The sequence below is a fragment of the Carassius auratus genome, unplaced genomic scaffold, assembly GCF_003368295.1.
Source record: "Carassius auratus strain Wakin unplaced genomic scaffold, ASM336829v1 scaf_tig00217775, whole genome shotgun sequence".
Taxonomy (NCBI): Eukaryota; Metazoa; Chordata; class Actinopteri; order Cypriniformes; family Cyprinidae; genus Carassius; species Carassius auratus.
In genome coordinates this window covers 26,259-33,369 of record NW_020529238.1, presented here as the reverse complement: position 1 = coordinate 33,369, position 7,111 = coordinate 26,259, and the positions used below count along the sequence as shown (strand labels likewise).

The window sequence follows — 7,111 nt, the reverse complement described above, 5'->3', positions numbered from 1 at the left end:
ACCAACGCAGCAGGCATTCAGCAACTTGCGCCGTCACTAAGAAGGCTCGAAGTGCACGAGTCGCCGATAGGGCTAGAGGAGCAGATGAGATCTTTGTTTGGACCCGTCACTAAAGAGAGCCTTCAAGAATTTGCATCCCGTCACGTACAAGAAAACGCTGCCTTCCCATCCGGCTAAATAAACACGAAGTGGTCAAACGCAGAGAGTGCCCATTCAGACGATGACCAGGGGCAAGCCCTCTCGCAGCATGCTGGCGGACGGTCAAACTGATTCTGCTCTTGACATTTCGATGTAGCTCTGCAGTGAGCAGAGCACCCAAAAATACAGGTCACTCACAAAAGTTCCCCTCCACGGAAATCTTTAGTAAAAGGCGAAAGATTTATGCGACAATGAAGAGAAACTCGAGCTGTGTCTCCAAACGCTCGGCCTGTGCGCTGCCTCTGTTAAACTACTACGCTCGCCAAGGGTCATCAAGGGTGACAACGCCTGCCCACATGTGTTTCGTCAGCACCCCCCCCCACTCCAAAACGGAGGAGTAAAACTCAAAAAAGTCCCCTCGGCCCACCAATAACCAAAAGCCCAATCAAGGCAATCTCTTTCTCATTCCTCTATCTGAAAAGTTGGATAAAATCTTATATGAAAAAAAAAGTCTTTTAAAGAAATCCCTTATTCCGAGGTCACCGTAGCCACCAGATCCAGTCTGTAACCGCTTCAGTCACCCGGATCCAGTCCGTATCCAGAGAAGATGGTGGATCAACACCTAGAAAGGACCTCTATGGCCCAGAAACACAGCGGAGACCGTGACAACTAGATGAGCCGCAGATACAAATCCCCTGTAAAGACCACCTGGACAAGACCACAGGAAACAGATGATTCTTCTGCACAGTCTGACATTCCTGCAGCCTGGAGCTGATCTACTGGTTTCGTCTGACAAGGGGAGAACTGTCTCCCCGACTGAGCCTGGTTTCTCACCGGGTTTTTTCTCCATCTTTTCACCGATCGAGTTTTGGTTTCTTGCCTCTGTCGCCTCTGGCAGGCGGAGCTTGGGACACTTCATGTACAGAGATATCGTTGACTTGATTGCAAATTATTGCACAGATACTATTTAAAACTGAACTTAGCTGAATGATGTCATCAAAGAGTTCAATAACGAAATGCCTTTAACTGTCATTTTGCTTTTTGACGCACTGTGTTCCTAATTAATGTTGTTCAGTTGCATTGACGCAATACTTTTTGTTTAAAGCGCAATTTAAAAAAAAAAAAAAAAAAAAAGAGTCCAAACAATGACCCCTGCTACGGGTAGTGTTCCAAGTGTTATGCGACTTCAGCTAATGATGGGTCCATCAGAAATTTTACGGTGCTAGGGCTGGGTCTGCGTCAGAAGAAGCCATGCATTGTTTAGTTATGTCAGTGCAGTGCCGTCAGTTGGGGGAGAAACGGCAGCATGCACGGCTTCTCGTTAGTATAGTGGACAGTATCTCCGCCTGTCACGCGGAAGACCGGGGTTCGATTCCCCGACGGGGAGAGCTGGTTCTTTTCGTCTTCCGAACGATCCATCCAAAATTTTTGGTTGGAGTCGCAGGTCACAGAAGGAGTTCTGCTTCGACGTCAGCCCGAGCCAAAGGACATGCGTTGGCCGGGAATCGAACCCGGGTCAACTGCTTGGAAGGCAGCTATGCTCACCACTATACCACCAACGCAGGTGGAAGTCAGCAGCTTTATTGACGCACTGTGTTCCTAATTAATGTTGTTCAGTTGCATTGACACAATACTTTTTGTTTAAAGCGCAATTAAAAAAAAAAAACAAAAAAAAAAAGAGTCCAAACAATGACCCCTGCTACGGGTAGTGTTGCAAGTGTTATGCGACTTCAGCTAATGATGGGTCCATCCGATATTATTCCATCCAAAAGCTTTGGGTGGAGGCACAGGTCACAGAGGGAGTTCTGCTTCGACGTCAGCCCGAGCCAAAGGACATGCGTTGGCCGGGAATCGAACCCGGGTCAACTGCTTGGAAGGCAGCTATGCTCACCACTATACCACCAACGCAGCAGGCATTCAGCAACTTGCGCCGTCAGTAAGAAGACTCGAAGTGCACGAGTCGCCGATAGGGCTAGAGGAGCAGATGAGATCTTTGTGAGGACCCGTCACTAAAGAGAGCCTTCAAGAATTTGCATCCCGTCACGTACAAGAAAACGCTGCCTTCCCATCCGGCTAAATAAACACGAAGTGGTCAAACGCAGAGAGTGCCCATTCAGACGATGACCAGGGGCAAGCGCTCTCGCAGCATGCTGGCGGACGGTCAAACTGATTCTGCTCTTGACATTTCGATGTAGCTCTGCAGTGAGCAGAGCACCCAAAAATACATGTCACTCGCAAAAGTTCCCCTCCACGGAAATCTTTAGTAAAAGGCGAAAGATTTATGCGACAATGAAGAGAAACTCGAGCTATGTCTGCAAACGCTCGGGCCTGTGCGCTGCCTCTGTTAAACTACTACGCTCGCCAAGGGTCATCAAGGGTGACAACGCCTGCCCACATGTGTTTCGTCAGCACCCCCCCCCCCACTCCAAAACGGAGGAGTAAAACTCAAAAAAGTCCCCTCGGCCCACCAATAACCAAAAGCCCAATCAAGGCAATCTCTTTCTCATGCCTCTATCTGAAAAGTTGGATAAAATCTTATATGAAAAAAAAAAGTCTTTTAAAGAAATCCCTTATTCCGAGGTCACCGTAGCCACCAGATCCAGTCTGTATCCGCTTCAGTCACCCGGATCCAGTCCGTATCCAGAGAAGATGGTGGATCAACACCTAGAAAGGACCTCTATGGCCCAGAAACACAGCGGAGACCGTGACAACTAGATGAGCCGCAGATACAAATCCCCTGTAAAGACCACCTGGACAAGACCACAGGAAACAGATGATTCTTCTGCACAGTCTGACATTCCTGCAGCCTGGAGCTGATCTACTGGTTTCGTCTGACAAGGGGAGAACTGTCTCCCCGACTGAGCCTGGTTTCTCACCGGGTTTTTTCTCCATCTTTTCACCGATCGAGTTTTGGTTTCTTGCCTCTGTCGCCTCTGGCAGGCGGAGCTTGGGACACTTCATGTACAGAGATATCGTTGACTTGATTGCAAATTATTGCACAGATACTATTTAAAACTGAACTTAGCTGAATGATGTCATCAAAGAGTTCAATAACGAAATGCCTTTAACGGTCATTTTGCTTTTTGACGCACTGTGTTCCTAATTAATGTTGTTCAGTTGCATTGACGCAATACTTTTTGTTTAAAGCGCAATTTAAAAAAAAAAAAAAAAAAAAAAAAGAGTCCAAACAATGACGCCTGCTACGGGTAGTGTTCCAAGTGTTATGCGACTTCAGCTAATGATGGGTCCATCAGAAATTTTACGGTGCTAGGGCTGGGTCTGCGTCAGAAGAAGCCATGCATTGTTTAGTTATGTCAGTGCAGTGCCGTCGGTTGGGGGAGAAACGGCAGCATGCACGGCTCCTCGTTAGTATAGTGGACAGTATCTCCGCCTGTCACGCGGAAGACCGGGGTTCGATTCCCCGACGGGGAGAGCTGGTTCTTTTCGTCTTCCGAACGATCCATCCAAAATTTTTGGTTGGAGTCGCAGGTCACAGAAGGAGTTCTGCTTCGACGTCAGCCCGAGCCAAAGGACATGCGTTGGCCGGGAATCGAACCCGGGTCAACTGCTTGGAAGGCAGCTATGCTCACCACTATACCACCAACGCAGCAGGCATTCAGCAACTTGCGCCGTCAGTAAGAAGACTCGAAGTGCACGAGTCGCCGATAGGGCTAGAGGAGCAGATGAGATCTTTGTGAGGACCCGTCACTAAAGAGAGCCTTCAAGAATTTGCATCCCGTCACGTACAAGAAAACGCTGCCTTCCCATCCGGCTAAATAAACACGAAGTGGTCAAACGCAGAGAGTGCCCATTCAGACGATGACCAGGGGCAAGCGCTCTCGCAGCATGCTGGCGGACGGTCAAACTGATTCTGCTCTTGACATTTCGATGTAGCTCTGCAGTGAGCAGAGCACCCAAAAATACATGTCACTCGCAAAAGTTCCCCTCCACGGAAATCTTTAGTAAAAGGCGAAAGATTTATGCGACAATGAAGAGAAACTCGAGCTATGTCTGCAAACGCTCGGGCCTGTGCGCTGCCTCTGTTAAACTACTACGCTCGCCAAGGGTCATCAAGGGTGACAACGCCTGCCCACATGTGTTTCGTCAGCACCCCCCCCCCCACTCCAAAACGGAGGAGTAAAACTCAAAAAAGTCCCCTCGGCCCACCAATAACCAAAAGCCCAATCAAGGCAATCTCTTTCTCATGCCTCTATCTGAAAAGTTGGATAAAATCTTATATGAAAAAAAAAAGTCTTTTAAAGAAATCCCTTATTCCGAGGTCACCGTAGCCACCAGATCCAGTCTGTATCCGCTTCAGTCACCCGGATCCAGTCCGTATCCAGAGAAGATGGTGGATCAACACCTAGAAAGGACCTCTATGGCCCAGAAACACAGCGGAGACCGTGACAACTAGATGAGCCGCAGATACAAATCCCCTGTAAAGACCACCTGGACAAGACCACAGGAAACAGATGATTCTTCTGCACAGTCTGACATTCCTGCAGCCTGGAGCTGATCTACTGGTTTCGTCTGACAAGGGGAGAACTGTCTCCCCGACTGAGCCTGGTTTCTCACCGGGTTTTTTCTCCATCTTTTCACCGATCGAGTTTTGGTTTCTTGCCTCTGTCGCCTCTGGCAGGCGGAGCTTGGGACACTTCATGTACAGAGATATCGTTGACTTGATTGCAAATTATTGCACAGATACTATTTAAAACTGAACTTAGCTGAATGATGTCATCAAAGAGTTCAATAACGAAATGCCTTTAACGGTCATTTTGCTTTTTGACGCACTGTGTTCCTAATTAATGTTGTTCAGTTGCATTGACGCAATACTTTTTGTTTAAAGCGCAATTTAAAAAAAAAAAAAAAAAAAAAAAGAGTCCAAACAATGACGCCTGCTACGGGTAGTGTTCCAAGTGTTATGCGACTTCAGCTAATGATGGGTCCATCAGAAATTTTACGGTGCTAGGGCTGGGTCTGCGTCAGAAGAAGCCATGCATTGTTTAGTTATGTCAGTGCAGTGCCGTCGGTTGGGGGAGAAACGGCAGCATGCACGGCTCCTCGTTAGTATAGTGGACAGTATCTCCGCCTGTCACGCGGAAGACCGGGGTTCGATTCCCCGACGGGGAGAGCTGGTTCTTTTCGTCTTCCGAACGATCCATCCAAAATGTTTGGTTGGAGTCGCAGGTCACAGAAGGAGTTCTGCTTCGACGTCAGCCCGAGCCAAAGGACATGCTTTGGCCGGGAATCGAACCCGGGTCAACTGCTTGGAAGGCAGCTATGCTCACCACTATACCACCAACGCAGGTGGAAGTCAGCAGCTTTATTGACGCACTGTGTTCCTAATTAATGTTGTTCAGTTGCATTGACACAATACTTTTTGTTTAAAGCGCAATTTAAAAAAAAAAAAAAAAAAAGACTCCAAACAATGACACCTGCTACGGGTAGTGTTGCAAGTGTTATGCGACTTCAGCTAATGATGGGTCCATCCGATTATTATTCCATCCAAAAGTTTTGGGTGGAGGCACAGGTCACAGAGGGAGTTCTGCTTCGACGTCAGCCTGAGCCAAAGGACATGCGTTGGCCGGTAATCGAACCCGGGTCAACTGCTTGGAAGGCAGCTATGCTCACCACTATACCACCAACGCAGCAGGCATTCAGCAACTTGCGCCGTCACTAAGAAGGCTCGAAGTGCACGAGTCGCCGATAGGGCTAGAGGAGCAGATGAGATCTTTGTTTGGACTAGGGCTGCACGATTAATCGCATGCGATTGTCATGCGTGTCTCATCAGTAAAGATGGTTCTGTGATTAGCGGTAAATGTCCATCAGCTGCTTTCAAATGGAGCCGCACCTAATATACAGAGCCGTAGATCGTTGACAAGCTACGCAATATCGCGTTCATAACCGCATGCGATTAATCTGCGATTATGAACGTGATATTGCACAGCTTGTCAGTGAATTACGGCTTCCCATCACACTAGATGTGGACTGACATTGCTCAGAAGTCAGATGTTGGTTGAAAGTGAAAACCCAACCTCTGTTTGGTGTCAAACTCTAGCGTAAATACTCCAAAAACATGACAATCTTCACTTATTATAAACAAGAGTTATTTCTGTCATAAATGTAAAAAAGTTCTTATTGAGATTAACAGAGATGTTGATGGTTTATTGAAAATTATAGTTTAGTTTGATGTCACCATTATGCTGATCAGTACTTAGGAAGTATGACTCTTTTCAGTGTTAGCGTTCATTTAGCTGCTGTAATTATATCTGTTACAGCAAAAACATTGAGAAAAAGATGTCATTCGATAATGTTGGTTACTGGCTGATATTAAAAATGTCTTAATGTAACAATCTGATCAACTGATTTTACCTGGAGTCTGTTCTACGCTATTAATTTAATATTAGTGACTATAGCAGATGTGTTGCAATACACAGGGTCCTGACAATTTATGTTATTTTATTTTATCTGATCTTTTTAAACTACATTGTTTTAGAAACACTTCAAACCATAGGATGCTTAGACATACAGAGACCTTAAGAATTAGTGTAAGAATCTCAACAATGGTGACATGCTTCATGCCACAATGCATTCTGGGTGCTACGGATGAGTTTTGCATGATGTACCCAGAATACATTGCAGCATAAAGGATGTCACCATTGCTGAGATTCATACACTGAATCTTGATGTTTGTGTGACAAATTTTTTTAAATCTTTGAAATTATCTGCTTTAAATTAAACTGGGTGTCAGGCTGTTGACCATTGAGTCCCTTTAATAAATAATACTTAACTAACACCACACAGTAGCTTGGGTGAAAACAAGTAATCAGACATATCAATCATCAGCAAGCAAACAGCACCATTGAACCACATATTCGTTTGCTGTTTTAGCCACAATAAAGATGACAGCAGCTAAAAAACAACACCGTCAAGTCAAGTGTCAAATTGCACAACTAAAGCCAACACTTACCAG

At 46.1% G+C, this 7,111-nt stretch overlaps 11 non-coding genes across 11 annotated transcripts; 3 read left to right on the top strand and 8 right to left on the bottom strand.

Annotated features, from left to right (window-relative positions):
• Positions 1 to 293: 293 nt before the first annotated feature.
• On the bottom strand, positions 294 to 409 carry LOC113102926 (U5 spliceosomal RNA). Its single transcript, XR_003291139.1, has one exon. It is a non-coding gene; the product is annotated as a U5 spliceosomal RNA (small nuclear RNA).
• Positions 410 to 1,453: 1,044 nt separating this feature from the next.
• On the top strand, positions 1,454 to 1,525 carry trnad-guc (transfer RNA aspartic acid (anticodon GUC)). Its single transcript has one exon. It is a non-coding gene; the product is annotated as a tRNA-Asp (tRNA).
• A 103-nt stretch (positions 1,526 to 1,628) lies between these two features.
• On the bottom strand, positions 1,629 to 1,700 carry trnag-ucc (transfer RNA glycine (anticodon UCC)). Its single transcript has one exon. It is a non-coding gene; the product is annotated as a tRNA-Gly (tRNA).
• A 274-nt stretch (positions 1,701 to 1,974) lies between these two features.
• trnag-ucc (transfer RNA glycine (anticodon UCC)) lies at positions 1,975 to 2,046 on the bottom strand. Its single transcript has one exon. It is a non-coding gene; the product is annotated as a tRNA-Gly (tRNA).
• A 285-nt stretch (positions 2,047 to 2,331) lies between these two features.
• Positions 2,332 to 2,447, bottom strand: LOC113102929 (U5 spliceosomal RNA). Its single transcript, XR_003291142.1, has one exon. It is a non-coding gene; the product is annotated as a U5 spliceosomal RNA (small nuclear RNA).
• Positions 2,448 to 3,498: 1,051 nt separating this feature from the next.
• Positions 3,499 to 3,570, top strand: trnad-guc (transfer RNA aspartic acid (anticodon GUC)). Its single transcript has one exon. It is a non-coding gene; the product is annotated as a tRNA-Asp (tRNA).
• A 103-nt stretch (positions 3,571 to 3,673) lies between these two features.
• trnag-ucc (transfer RNA glycine (anticodon UCC)) lies at positions 3,674 to 3,745 on the bottom strand. Its single transcript has one exon. It is a non-coding gene; the product is annotated as a tRNA-Gly (tRNA).
• A 285-nt stretch (positions 3,746 to 4,030) lies between these two features.
• On the bottom strand, positions 4,031 to 4,146 carry LOC113102928 (U5 spliceosomal RNA). The gene has a single exon (XR_003291141.1). It is a non-coding gene; the product is annotated as a U5 spliceosomal RNA (small nuclear RNA).
• A 1,050-nt stretch (positions 4,147 to 5,196) lies between these two features.
• On the top strand, positions 5,197 to 5,268 carry trnad-guc (transfer RNA aspartic acid (anticodon GUC)). The gene has a single exon. It is a non-coding gene; the product is annotated as a tRNA-Asp (tRNA).
• Positions 5,269 to 5,371: 103 nt separating this feature from the next.
• trnag-ucc (transfer RNA glycine (anticodon UCC)) lies at positions 5,372 to 5,443 on the bottom strand. Its single transcript has one exon. It is a non-coding gene; the product is annotated as a tRNA-Gly (tRNA).
• Positions 5,444 to 5,714: 271 nt separating this feature from the next.
• On the bottom strand, positions 5,715 to 5,786 carry trnag-ucc (transfer RNA glycine (anticodon UCC)). Its single transcript has one exon. It is a non-coding gene; the product is annotated as a tRNA-Gly (tRNA).
• Positions 5,787 to 7,111: the final 1,325 nt, after the last annotated feature.